Source organism: Diuraphis noxia, unplaced genomic scaffold (assembly GCF_037042655.1).
Source record: "Diuraphis noxia isolate RWA-SAM2 unplaced genomic scaffold, SU_Dnox_SAM2 contig0008, whole genome shotgun sequence".
NCBI classification, from domain to species: domain Eukaryota; kingdom Metazoa; phylum Arthropoda; class Insecta; order Hemiptera; family Aphididae; genus Diuraphis; species Diuraphis noxia.
Window position 1 is genome coordinate 805,677 of NW_028301718.1, and position 12,590 is coordinate 818,266.

Consider the following 12,590-nt stretch of genomic DNA (forward strand, 5'->3'; position numbering starts at 1 on the left):
CATCACCTGTATTTCAAAATTTTTTTACGACCTTTTATATTCACCCAAATGTATTGTAAAGACGTGTTTTAGATGTAAAATAATGTGAACTTAACGATAAAAATATAAAAAGTATGATTAGTTCAATACAAATGACTTTAAACGATATTAAGCGGAATTATCACCATTTTTTACCAAATTTTTTTTCTATTTTTTGTATTCACCCAAATGTATTGTAAACACGTGTTTTAGATGTAAAATAATGTGAACTTAACGTTAAAAATATAAAAAGTATGATTAGTTTAATAGAAATGACTTAAGACGATATTTAGCGGATTCATCACCTGTATTTCAAAATTTTTTTACGATCTTTTATATTCACCCAAATGTATTGTAAAGACGTGTTTTAGATGTAAAATTATGTGAACTTAACGATAAAAATTTAAAAAGTATGATTAGTTCAATACAAATGACTTTAAACGATATTTAGCGGAATTATCACCATTTTTTACCCAATTTTTTCCCAAATTTTTTTTCTATTTTTTGTATTCACCCAAATGTATTGTAAATACGTGTTTTAGATGTAAAATAATGTGAACTTATCGTTAAAAATATAAAAAGTATGATTAGTTTAATAGAAATGACTTAAGACGATATTTAGCGGATTCATCACCTGTATTTCAAAATTTTTTTACGACCTTTTATATTCACCCAAATGTATTGTAAAGACGTGTTTTAGATGTAAAATATTGTGAACTTAACGATAAAAATTTAAAAAGTATGATTAGTTCAATACAAATGACTTTAAACGATATTTAGCGGAATTATCACCATTTTTTACCCAATTTTTTCCCAAATTTTTTTTCTATTTTTTGTATTCACCCAAATGTATTGTAAATACGTGTTTTAGATGTAAAATAATGTGAACTTAACGTTAAAAATATAAAAAGTATGATTAGTTTAATAGAAATGACTTAAGACGATATTTAGCGGATTCATCACCTGTATTTCAAAATTTTTTTACGACCTTTTATATTCACCCAAATGTATTGTAAAGACGTGTTTTAGATGTAAAATATTGTGAACTTAACGATAAAAATTTAAAAAGTATGATTAGTTCAATACAAATGACTTTAAACGATATTTAGCGGAATTATCACCATTTTTTACCCAATTTTTTCCCAAATTTTTTTTCTATTTTTTGTATTCACCCCAATGTATTGTAAATACGTGTTTTAGATGTAAAATAATGTGAACTTAACGATAAAAATATAAAAAGTATGATTAGTTCAATACAAATGACTTTAAACGATATTTAGCGGAATTATCACCATTTTTTACCAAATTTTTTCCCAAATTTTTTTTCTATTTTTTGTATTCACCCAAATGTATTGTAAATACGTGTTTTAGATGTAAAATAATGTGAACTTAACGTTAAAAATATAAAAAGTATGATTAGTTTAATAGAAATGACTTAAAACGATATTTAGCGGATTCATCACCTGTATTTCAAAATTTTTTTACGACCTTTTATATTCACCCAAATGTATTGTAAAGACGTGTTTTAGATGTAAAATAATGTGAACTTAACGATAAAAATATAAAAAGTATGATTAGTTCAATACAAATGACTTTAAACGATATTTAGCGGAATTATCACCATTTTTTACCAAATTTTTTTTCTATTTTTTGTATTCACCCAAACGTATTGTAAACACGTGTTTTAGATGTAAAATAATGTGAACTTAACGTTAAAAATATAAAAAGTATGATTAGTTTAATAGAAATGACTTAAGACGATATTTAGCGGATTCATCACCTGTATTTCAAAATTTTTTTACGACCTTTTATATTCACCCAAATGTATTGTAAAGACGTGTTTTAGATGTAAAATAATGTGAACTTAACGATAAAAATATAAAAAGTATGATTAGTTCAATACAAATGACTTTAAACGATATTTAGCGGAATTATCACCATTTTTTACCAAATTTTTTTTCTATTTTTTGTATTCACCCAAACGTATTGTAAACACGTGTTTTAGATGTAAAATAATGTGAACTTAACGTTAAAAATATAAAAAGTATGATTAGTTTAATAGAAATGACTTAAGACGATATTTAGCGGATTCATCACCTGTATTTCAAAATTTTTTTACGACCTTTTATATTCACCCAAATGTATTGTAAAGACGTGTTTTAGATGTAAAATAATGTGAACTTAACGATAAAAATATAAAAAGTATGATTAGTTCAATACAAATGACTTTAAACGATATTAAGCGGAATTATCACCATTTATTACCAAATTTTTTTTCTATTTTTTGTATTCACCCAAATGTATTGTAAACACGTGTTTTAGATGTAAAATAATGTGAACTTAACGTTAAAAATATAAAAAGTATGATTAGTTTAATAGAAATGACTTAAGACGATATTTAGCGGATTCATCACCTGTATTTCAAAATTTTTTTACGACCTTTTATATTCACCCAAATGTATTGTAAAGACGTGTTTTAGATGTAAAATTATGTGAACTTAACGATAAAAATTTAAAAAGTATGATTAGTTCAATACAAATGACTTTAAACGATATTTAGCGGAATTATCACCATTTTTTACCCAATTTTTTCCCAAATTTTTTTTCTATTTTTTGTATTCACCCAAATGTATTGTAAATACGTGTTTTAGATGTAAAATAATGTGAACTTAACGTTAAAAATATAAAAAGTATGATTAGTTTAATAGAAATGACTTAAGACGATATTTAGCGGATTCATCACCTGTATTTCAAAATTTTTTTACGACCTTTTATATTCACCCAAATGTATTGTAAAGACGTGTTTTAGATGTAAAATATTGTGAACTTAACGATAAAAATTTAAAAAGTATGATTAGTTCAATACAAATGACTTTAAACGATATTTAGCGGAATTATCACCATTTTTTACCCAATTTTTTCCCAAATTTTTTTTCTATTTTTTGTATTCACCCCAATGTATTGTAAATACGTGTTTTAGATGTAAAATAATGTGAACTTAACGATAAAAATATAAAAAGTATGATTAGTTCAATACAAATGACTTTAAACGATATTTAGCGGAATTATCACCATTTTTTACCAAATTTTTTCCCAAATTTTTTTTCTATTTTTTGTATTCACCCAAATGTATTGTAAATACGTGTTTTAGATGTAAAATAATGTGAACTTAACGATAAAAATATAAAAAGTATGATTAGTTCAATAAAAATGACTTTAAACGATATTTTGCGGAATTATCACCATTTTTTACCAAATTTTTTCCCAAATTTTTTTTCTATTTTTTGTATTCACCCAAATGTATTGTAAACAAGTGTTTTAGATGTAAAATAATGTGAACTTAACGTTAAAAATATAAAAAGTATGATTAGTTTAATAGAAATGACTTAAGACGATATTTAGCGGATTCATCACCTGTATTTCAAAATTTTTTTACGACCTTTTATATTCACCCAAATGTATTGTAAAGACGTGTTTTAGATGTAAAATTATGTGAACTTAACGATAAAAATTTAAAAAGTATGATTAGTTCAATACAAATGACTTTAAACGATATTTAGCGGAATTATCACCATTTTTTACCCAATTTTTTCCCAAATTTTTTTTCTATTTTTTGTATTCACCCAAATGTATTGTAAATACGTGTTTTAGATGTAAAATAATGTGAACTTAACGTTAAAAATATAAAAAGTATTATTAGTTTAATAGAAATGACTTAAGACGATATTTAGCGGATTCATCACCTGTATTTCAAAATTTTTTTACGATCTTTTATATTCACCCAAATGTATTGTAAAGACGTGTTTTAGATGTAAAATTATGTGAACTTAACGATAAAAATTTAAAAAGTATGATTAGTTCAATACAAATGACTTTAAACGATATTTAGCGGAATTATCACCATTTTTTACCCAATTTTTTCCCAAATTTTTTTTCTATTTTTTGTATTCACCCAAATGTATTGTAAATACGTGTTTTAGATGTAAAATAATGTGAACTTAACGTTAAAAATATAAAAAGTATGATTAGTTTAATAGAAATGACTTAAGACGATATTTAGCGGATTCATCACCTGTATTTCAAAATTTTTTTACGACCTTTTATATTCACCCAAATGTATTGTAAAGACGTGTTTTAGATGTAAAATATTGTGAACTTAACGATAAAAATTTAAAAAGTATGATTAGTTCAATACAAATGACTTTAAACGATATTTAGCGGAATTATCACCATTTTTTACCCAATTTTTTCCCAAATTTTTTTTCTATTTTTTGTATTCACCCAAATGTATTGTAAATACGTGTTTTAGATGTAAAATAATGTGAACTTAACGTTAAAAATATAAAAAGTATGATTAGTTTAATAGAAATGACTTAAGACGATATTAAGCGGATTCATCACCTGTATTTCAAAATTTTTTTACGACCTTTTATATTCACCCAAATGTATTGTAAAGACGTGTTTTAGATGTAAAATTATGTGAACTTAACGATAAAAATTTAAAAAGTATGATTAGTTCAATACAAATGACTTTAAACGATATTTAGCGGAATTATCACCATTTTTTACCCAATTTTTTCCCAAATTTTTTTTCTATTTTTTGTATTCACCCAAATGTATTGTAAATACGTGTTTTAGATGTAAAATAATGTGAACTTAACGTTAAAAATATAAAAAGTATGATTAGTTTAATAGAAATGACTTAAGACGATATTTAGCGGATTCATCACCTGTATTTCAAAATTTTTTTACGACCTTTTATATTCACCCAAATGTATTGTAAAGACGTGTTTTAGATGTAAAATATTGTGAACTTAACGATAAAAATTTAAAAAGTATGATTAGTTCAATACAAATGACTTTAAACGATATTTAGCGGAATTATCACCATTTTTTACCCAATTTTTTCCCAAATTTTTTTTCTATTTTTTGTATTCACCCAAATGTATTGTAAATACGTGTTTTAGATGTAAAATAATGTGAACTTAACGTTAAAAATATAAAAAGTATGATTAGTTTAATAGAAATGACTTAAGACGATATTAAGCGGATTCATCACCTGTATTTCAAAATTTTTTTACGACCTTTTATATTCACCCAAATGTATTGTAAAGACGTGTTTTAGATGTAAAATATTGTGAACTTAACGATAAAAATTTAAAAAGTATGATTAGTTCAATACAAATGACTTTAAACGATATTTAGCGGAATTATCACCATTTTTTACCCAATTTTTTCCCAAATTTTTTTTCTATTTTTTGTATTCACCCCAATGTATTGTAAATACGTGTTTTAGATGTAAAATAATGTGAACTTAACGATAAAAATATAAAAAGTATGATTAGTTCAATACAAATGACTTTAAACGATATTTAGCGGAATTATCACCATTTTTTACCAAATTTTTTCCCAAATTTTTTTTCTATTTTTTGTATTCACCCAAATGTATTGTAAATACGTGTTTTAGATGTAAAATAATGTGAACTTAACGTTAAAAATATAAAAAGTATGATTAGTTTAATAGAAATGACTTAAAACGATATTTAGCGGATTCATCACCTGTATTTCAAAATTTTTTTACGACCTTTTATATTCAACCAAATGTATTGTAAAGACGTGTTTTAGATGTAAAATAATGTGAACTTAACGATAAAAATATAAAAAGTATGATTAGTTCAATACAAATGACTTTAAACGATATTTAGCGGAATTATCACCATTTTTTACCAAATTTTTTTTCTATTTTTTGTATTCACCCAAACGTATTGTAAACACGTGTTTTAGATGTAAAATAATGTGAACTTAACGTTAAAAATATAAAAAGTATGATTAGTTTAATAGAAATGACTTAAGACGATATTTAGCGGATTCATCACCTGTATTTCAAAATTTTTTTACGACCTTTTATATTCACCCAAATGTATTGTAAAGACGTGTTTTAGATGTAAAATAATGTGAACTTAACGATAAAAATATAAAAAGTATGATTAGTTCAATACAAATGACTTTAAACGATATTTAGCGGAATTATCACCATTTTTTACCAAATTTTTTTTCTATTTTTTGTATTCACCCAAACGTATTGTAAACACGTGTTTTAGATGTAAAATAATGTGAACTTAACGTTAAAAATATAAAAAGTATGATTAGTTTAATAGAAATGACTTAAGACGATATTTAGCGGATTCATCACCTGTATTTCAAAATTTTTTTACGACCTTTTATATTCACCCAAATGTATTGTAAAGACGTGTTTTAGATGTAAAATAATGTGAACTTAACGATAAAAATATAAAAAGTATGATTAGTTCAATACAAATGACTTTAAACGATATTAAGCGGAATTATCACCATTTATTACCAAATTTTTTTTCTATTTTTTGTATTCACCCAAATGTATTGTAAACACGTGTTTTAGATGTAAAATAATGTGAACTTAACGTTAAAAATATAAAAAGTATGATTAGTTTAATAGAAATGACTTAAGACGATATTTAGCGGATTCATCACCTGTATTTCAAAATTTTTTTACGACCTTTTATATTCACCCAAATGTATTGTAAAGACGTGTTTTAGATGTAAAATTATGTGAACTTAACGATAAAAATTTAAAAAGTATGATTAGTTCAATACAAATGACTTTAAACGATATTTAGCGGAATTATCACCATTTTTTACCCAATTTTTTCCCAAATTTTTTTTCTATTTTTTGTATTCACCCAAATGTATTGTAAATACGTGTTTTAGATGTAAAATAATGTGAACTTAACGTTAAAAATATAAAAAGTATGATTAGTTTAATAGAAATGACTTAAGACGATATTTAGCGGATTCATCACCTGTATTTCAAAATTTTTTTACGACCTTTTATATTCACCCAAATGTATTGTAAAGACGTGTTTTAGATGTAAAATATTGTGAACTTAACGATAAAAATTTAAAAAGTATGATTAGTTCAATACAAATGACTTTAAACGATATTTAGCGGAATTATCACCATTTTTTACCCAATTTTTTCCCAAATTTTTTTTCTATTTTTTGTATTCACCCCAATGTATTGTAAATACGTGTTTTAGATGTAAAATAATGTGAACTTAACGATAAAAATATAAAAAGTATGATTAGTTCAATACAAATGACTTTAAACGATATTTAGCGGAATTATCACCATTTTTTACCAAATTTTTTCCCAAATTTTTTTTCTATTTTTTGTATTCACCCAAATGTATTGTAAATACGTGTTTTAGATGTAAAATAATGTGAACTTAACGATAAAAATATAAAAAGTATGATTAGTTCAATAAAAATGACTTTAAACGATATTTTGCGGAATTATCACCATTTTTTACCAAATTTTTTCCCAAATTTTTTTTCTATTTTTTGTATTCACCCAAATGTATTGTAAACAAGTGTTTTAGATGTAAAATAATGTGAACTTAACGTTAAAAATATAAAAAGTATGATTAGTTTAATAGAAATGACTTAAGACGATATTTAGCGGATTCATCACCTGTATTTCAAAATTTTTTTACGACCTTTTATATTCACCCAAATGTATTGTAAAGACGTGTTTTAGATGTAAAATTATGTGAACTTAACGATAAAAATTTAAAAAGTATGATTAGTTCAATACAAATGACTTTAAACGATATTTAGCGGAATTATCACCATTTTTTACCCAATTTTTTCCCAAATTTTTTTTCTATTTTTTGTATTCACCCAAATGTATTGTAAATACGTGTTTTAGATGTAAAATAATGTGAACTTAACGTTAAAAATATAAAAAGTATGATTAGTTTAATAGAAATGACTTAAGACGATATTTAGCGGATTCATCACCTGTATTTCAAAATTTTTTTACGACCTTTTATATTCACCCAAATGTATTGTAAAGACGTGTTTTAGATGTAAAATATTGTGAACTTAACGATAAAAATTTAAAAAGTATGATTAGTTCAATACAAATGACTTTAAACGATATTTTGCGGAATTATCACCATTTTTTACCAAATTTTTTCCCAAATTTTTTTTCTATTTTTTGTATTCACCCAAATGTATTGTAAACAAGTGTTTTAGATGTAAAATAATGTGAACTTAACGTTAAAAATATAAAAAGTATGATTAGTTTAATAGAAATGACTTAAGACGATATTTAGCGGATTCATCACCTGTATTTCAAAATTTTTTTACGACCTTTTATATTCACCCAAATGTATTGTAAAGACGTGTTTTAGATGTAAAATTATGTGAACTTAACGATAAAAATTTAAAAAGTATGATTAGTTCAATACAAATGACTTTAAACGATATTTAGCGGAATTATCACCATTTTTTACCCAATTTTTTCCCAAATTTTTTTTCTATTTTTTGTATTCACCCAAATGTATTGTAAATACGTGTTTTAGATGTAAAATAATGTGAACTTAACGATAAAAATATAAAAAGTATGATTAGTTCAATACAAATGACTTTAAACGATATTTAGTGGAATTATCACCATTTTTTACCAAATTTTTTTTCTATTTTTTTTATTCACCCAAATGTATTGTAAATGCGTGTTTTAGATGTAAAATAATGTGAACTTAACGATAAAAATATAAAAAGTATGATTAGTTTAATAGAAATGACTTAAGACGATATTTAGCGGATTCATCACCTGTATTTCAAAATTTTTTTACGACCTTTTATATTCACCCAAATGTATTGTAAAGACGTGTTTTAGATGTAAAATAATGTGAACTTAACGATAAAAATTTAAAAAGTATGATTAGTTCAATACAAATGACTTTAAACGATATTTAGCGGAATTATCACCATTTTTTACCCAATTTTTTCCCAAATTTTTTTTCTATTTTTTGTATTCACCCAAATGTATTGTAAATACGTGTTTTAGATGTAAAATAATGTGAACTTAACGTTAAAAATATAAAAAGTATGATTAGTTTAATAGAAATGACTTAAGACGATATTTAGCGGATTCATCACCTGTATTTCAAAATTTTTTTACGACCTTTTATATTCACCCAAATGTATTGTAAAGACGTGTTTTAGATGTAAAATATTGTGAACTTAACGATAAAAATTTAAAAAGTATGATTAGTTCAATACAAATGACTTTAAACGATATTTAGCGGAATTATCACCATTTTTTACCCAATTTTTTCCCAAATTTTTTTTCTATTTTTTGTATTCACCCCAATGTATTGTAAATACGTGTTTTAGATGTAAAATAATGTGAACTTAACGATAAAAATATAAAAAGTATGATTAGTTCAATACAAATGACTTTAAACGATATTTAGCGGAATTATCACCATTTTTTACCAAATTTTTTCCCAAATTTTTTTTCTATTTTTTGTATTCACCCAAATGTATTGTAAATACGTGTTTTAGATGTAAAATAATGTGAACTTAACGATAAAAATATAAAAAGTATGATTAGTTCAATACAAATGACTTTAAACGATATTTAGCGGAATTATCACCATTTTTTACCAAATTTTTTTTCTATTTTTTGTATTCACCCAAATGTATTGAAAACACGTGTTTTAGATGTAAAATAATGTGAACTTAACGGTAAAAATATAAAAAGTATGATTAGTTTAATAGAAATGACTTAAGACGATATTTAGCGGATTCATCACCTGTATTTCAAAAATTTTTTACGACCTTTTATATTCACCCAAATGTATTGTAAAGACGTGTTTTAGATGTAAAATAATGTGAACTTAACGATAAAAATATGAAAAGTATGATTAGATCAATACAAATGACTTTAAACGATATTTAGCGGAATTATCACCATTTTTTACCCAATTTTTTCCCAAATTTTTTTTCTATTTTTTGTATTCACCCAAATGTATTGTAAATACGTGTTTTAGATGTAAAACAATGTGAACTTAACGTTAAAAATATAAAAAGTATGATTAGTTTAATAGAAATGACTTAAGACGATATTTAGCGGATTCATCAACTGTATTTCAAAATTTTTTTACGACCTTTTATATTCACCCAAATGTATTGTAAAGACGTGTTTTAGATGTAAAATAATGTGAACTTAACGATAAAAATTTAAAAAGTATGATTAGTTCAATAAAAATGACTTTAAACGATATTTAGCGGAATTATCACCATTTTTTACCCAATTTTTTCCCAAATTTTTTTTCTATTTTTTGTATTCACCCAAATGTATTGTAAATACGTGTTTTAGATGTAAAATAATGTGAACTTAACAATAAAAATATAAAAAGTATGATTAGTTCAATACAAATGACTTTAAACGATATTTAGCGGAATTATCACCATTTTTTACCAAATTTTTTCCCAAATTTTTTTTCTATTTTTTGTATTCACCCAAATGTATTGTAAACACGTGTTTTAGATGTAAAATAATGTGAACTTAACGTTAAAAATATAAAAAGTATGATTAGTTTAATAGAAATGACTTAAGACGATATTTAGCGGATTCATCACCTGTATTTCAAAATTTTTTTACGACCTTTTATATTCACCCAAATGTATTGTAAAGACGTGTTTTAGATGTAAAATTATGTGAACTTAACGATAAAAATATAAAAAGTATGATTAGTTCAATACAAATGACTTTAAACGATATTTAGCGGAATTATCACCATTTTTTACCCAATTTTTTCCCAAATTTTTTTTCTATTTTTTGTATTCACCCAAATGTATTGTAAATACGTGTTTTAGATGTAAAATAATGTGAACTTAACGTTAAAAATATAAAAAGTATGATTAGTTTAATAGAAATGACTTAAGACGATATTTAGCGGATTCATCACCTGTATTTCAAAATTTTTTTACGACCTTTTATATTCACCCAAATGTATTGTAAAGACGTGTTTTAGATGTAAAATAATGTGAACTTAACGATAAAAATATAAAAAGTATGATTAGTTCAATACAAATGACTTTAAACGATATTTTGCGGAATTATCACCATTTTTTACCAAATTTTTTTTCTATTTTTTGTATTCACCCAAATGTATTGTAAAGACGTGTTTTAGATGTAAAATAATGTGAACTTAACGTTAAAAATATAAAAAGTATGATTAGTTTAATAGAAATGACTTAAGTCGATATTTAGCGGATTCATCACCTGTATTTCAAAATTTTTTTACGACCTTTTATATTCACCCAAATGTATTGTAAAGACGTGTTTTAGATGTAAAATAATGTGAACTTAACGATAAAAATATAAAAAGTATGATTAGTTCAATACAAATGACTTTAAACGATATTTAGCGGAATTATCACCATTTTTTACCCAATTTTTTCCCAAATTTTTTTTCTATTTTTTGTATTCACCCAAATGTATTGTAAATACGTGTTTTAGATGTAAAATAATGTGAACTTAACGTTAAAAATATAAAAAGTATGATTAGTTTAATAGAAATGACTTAAGACGATATTTAGCGGATTCATCACCTGTATTTCAAAATTTTTTTACGACCTTTTATATTCACCCAAATGTATTGTAAAGACGTGTTTTAGATGTAAAATATTGTGAACTTAACGATAAAAATTTAAAAAGTATGATTAGTTCAATACAAATGACTTTAAACGATATTTTGCGGAATTATCACCATTTTTTACCAAATTTTTTCCCAAATTTTTTTTCTATTTTTTGTATTCACCCAAATGTATTGTAAACAAGTGTTTTAGATGTAAAATAATGTGAACTTAACGTTAAAAATATAAAAAGTATGATTAGTTTAATAGAAATGACTTAAGACGATATTTAGCGGATTCATCACCTGTATTTCAAAATTTTTTTACGACCTTTTATATTCACCCAAATGTATTGTAAAGACGTGTTTTAGATGTAAAATTATGTGAACTTAACGATAAAAATTTAAAAAGTATGATTAGTTCAATAAAAATGACTTTAAACGATATTTAGCGGAATTATCACCATTTTTTACCCAATTTTTTCCCAAATTTTTTTTCTATTTTTTGTATTCACCCAAATGTATTGTAAATACGTGTTTTAGATGTAAAATAATGTGAACTTAACGATAAAAATATAAAAAGTATGATTAGTTCAATACAAATGACTTTAAACGATATTTTGCGGAATTATCACCATTTTTTACCAAATTTTTTCCCAAATTTTTTTTCTATTTTTTGTATTCACCCAAATGTATTGTAAACAAGTGTTTTAGATGTAAAATAATGTGAACTTAACGTTAAAAATATAAAAAGTATGATTAGTTTAATAGAAATGACTTAAGACGATATTTAGCGGATTCATCACCTGTATTTCAAAATTTTTTTACGACCTTTTATATTCACCCAAATGTATTGTAAAGACGTGTTTTAGATGTAAAATTATGTGAACTTAACGATAAAAATTTAAAAAGTATGATTAGTTCAATACAAATGACTTTAAACGATATTTAGCGGAATTATCACCATTTTTTACCCAATTTTTTCCCAAATTTTTTTTCTATTTTTTGTATTCACCCAAATGTATTGTAAATACGTGTTTTAGATGTAAAATAATGTGAACTTAACGTTAAAAATATAAAAAGTATGATTAGTTTAATAGA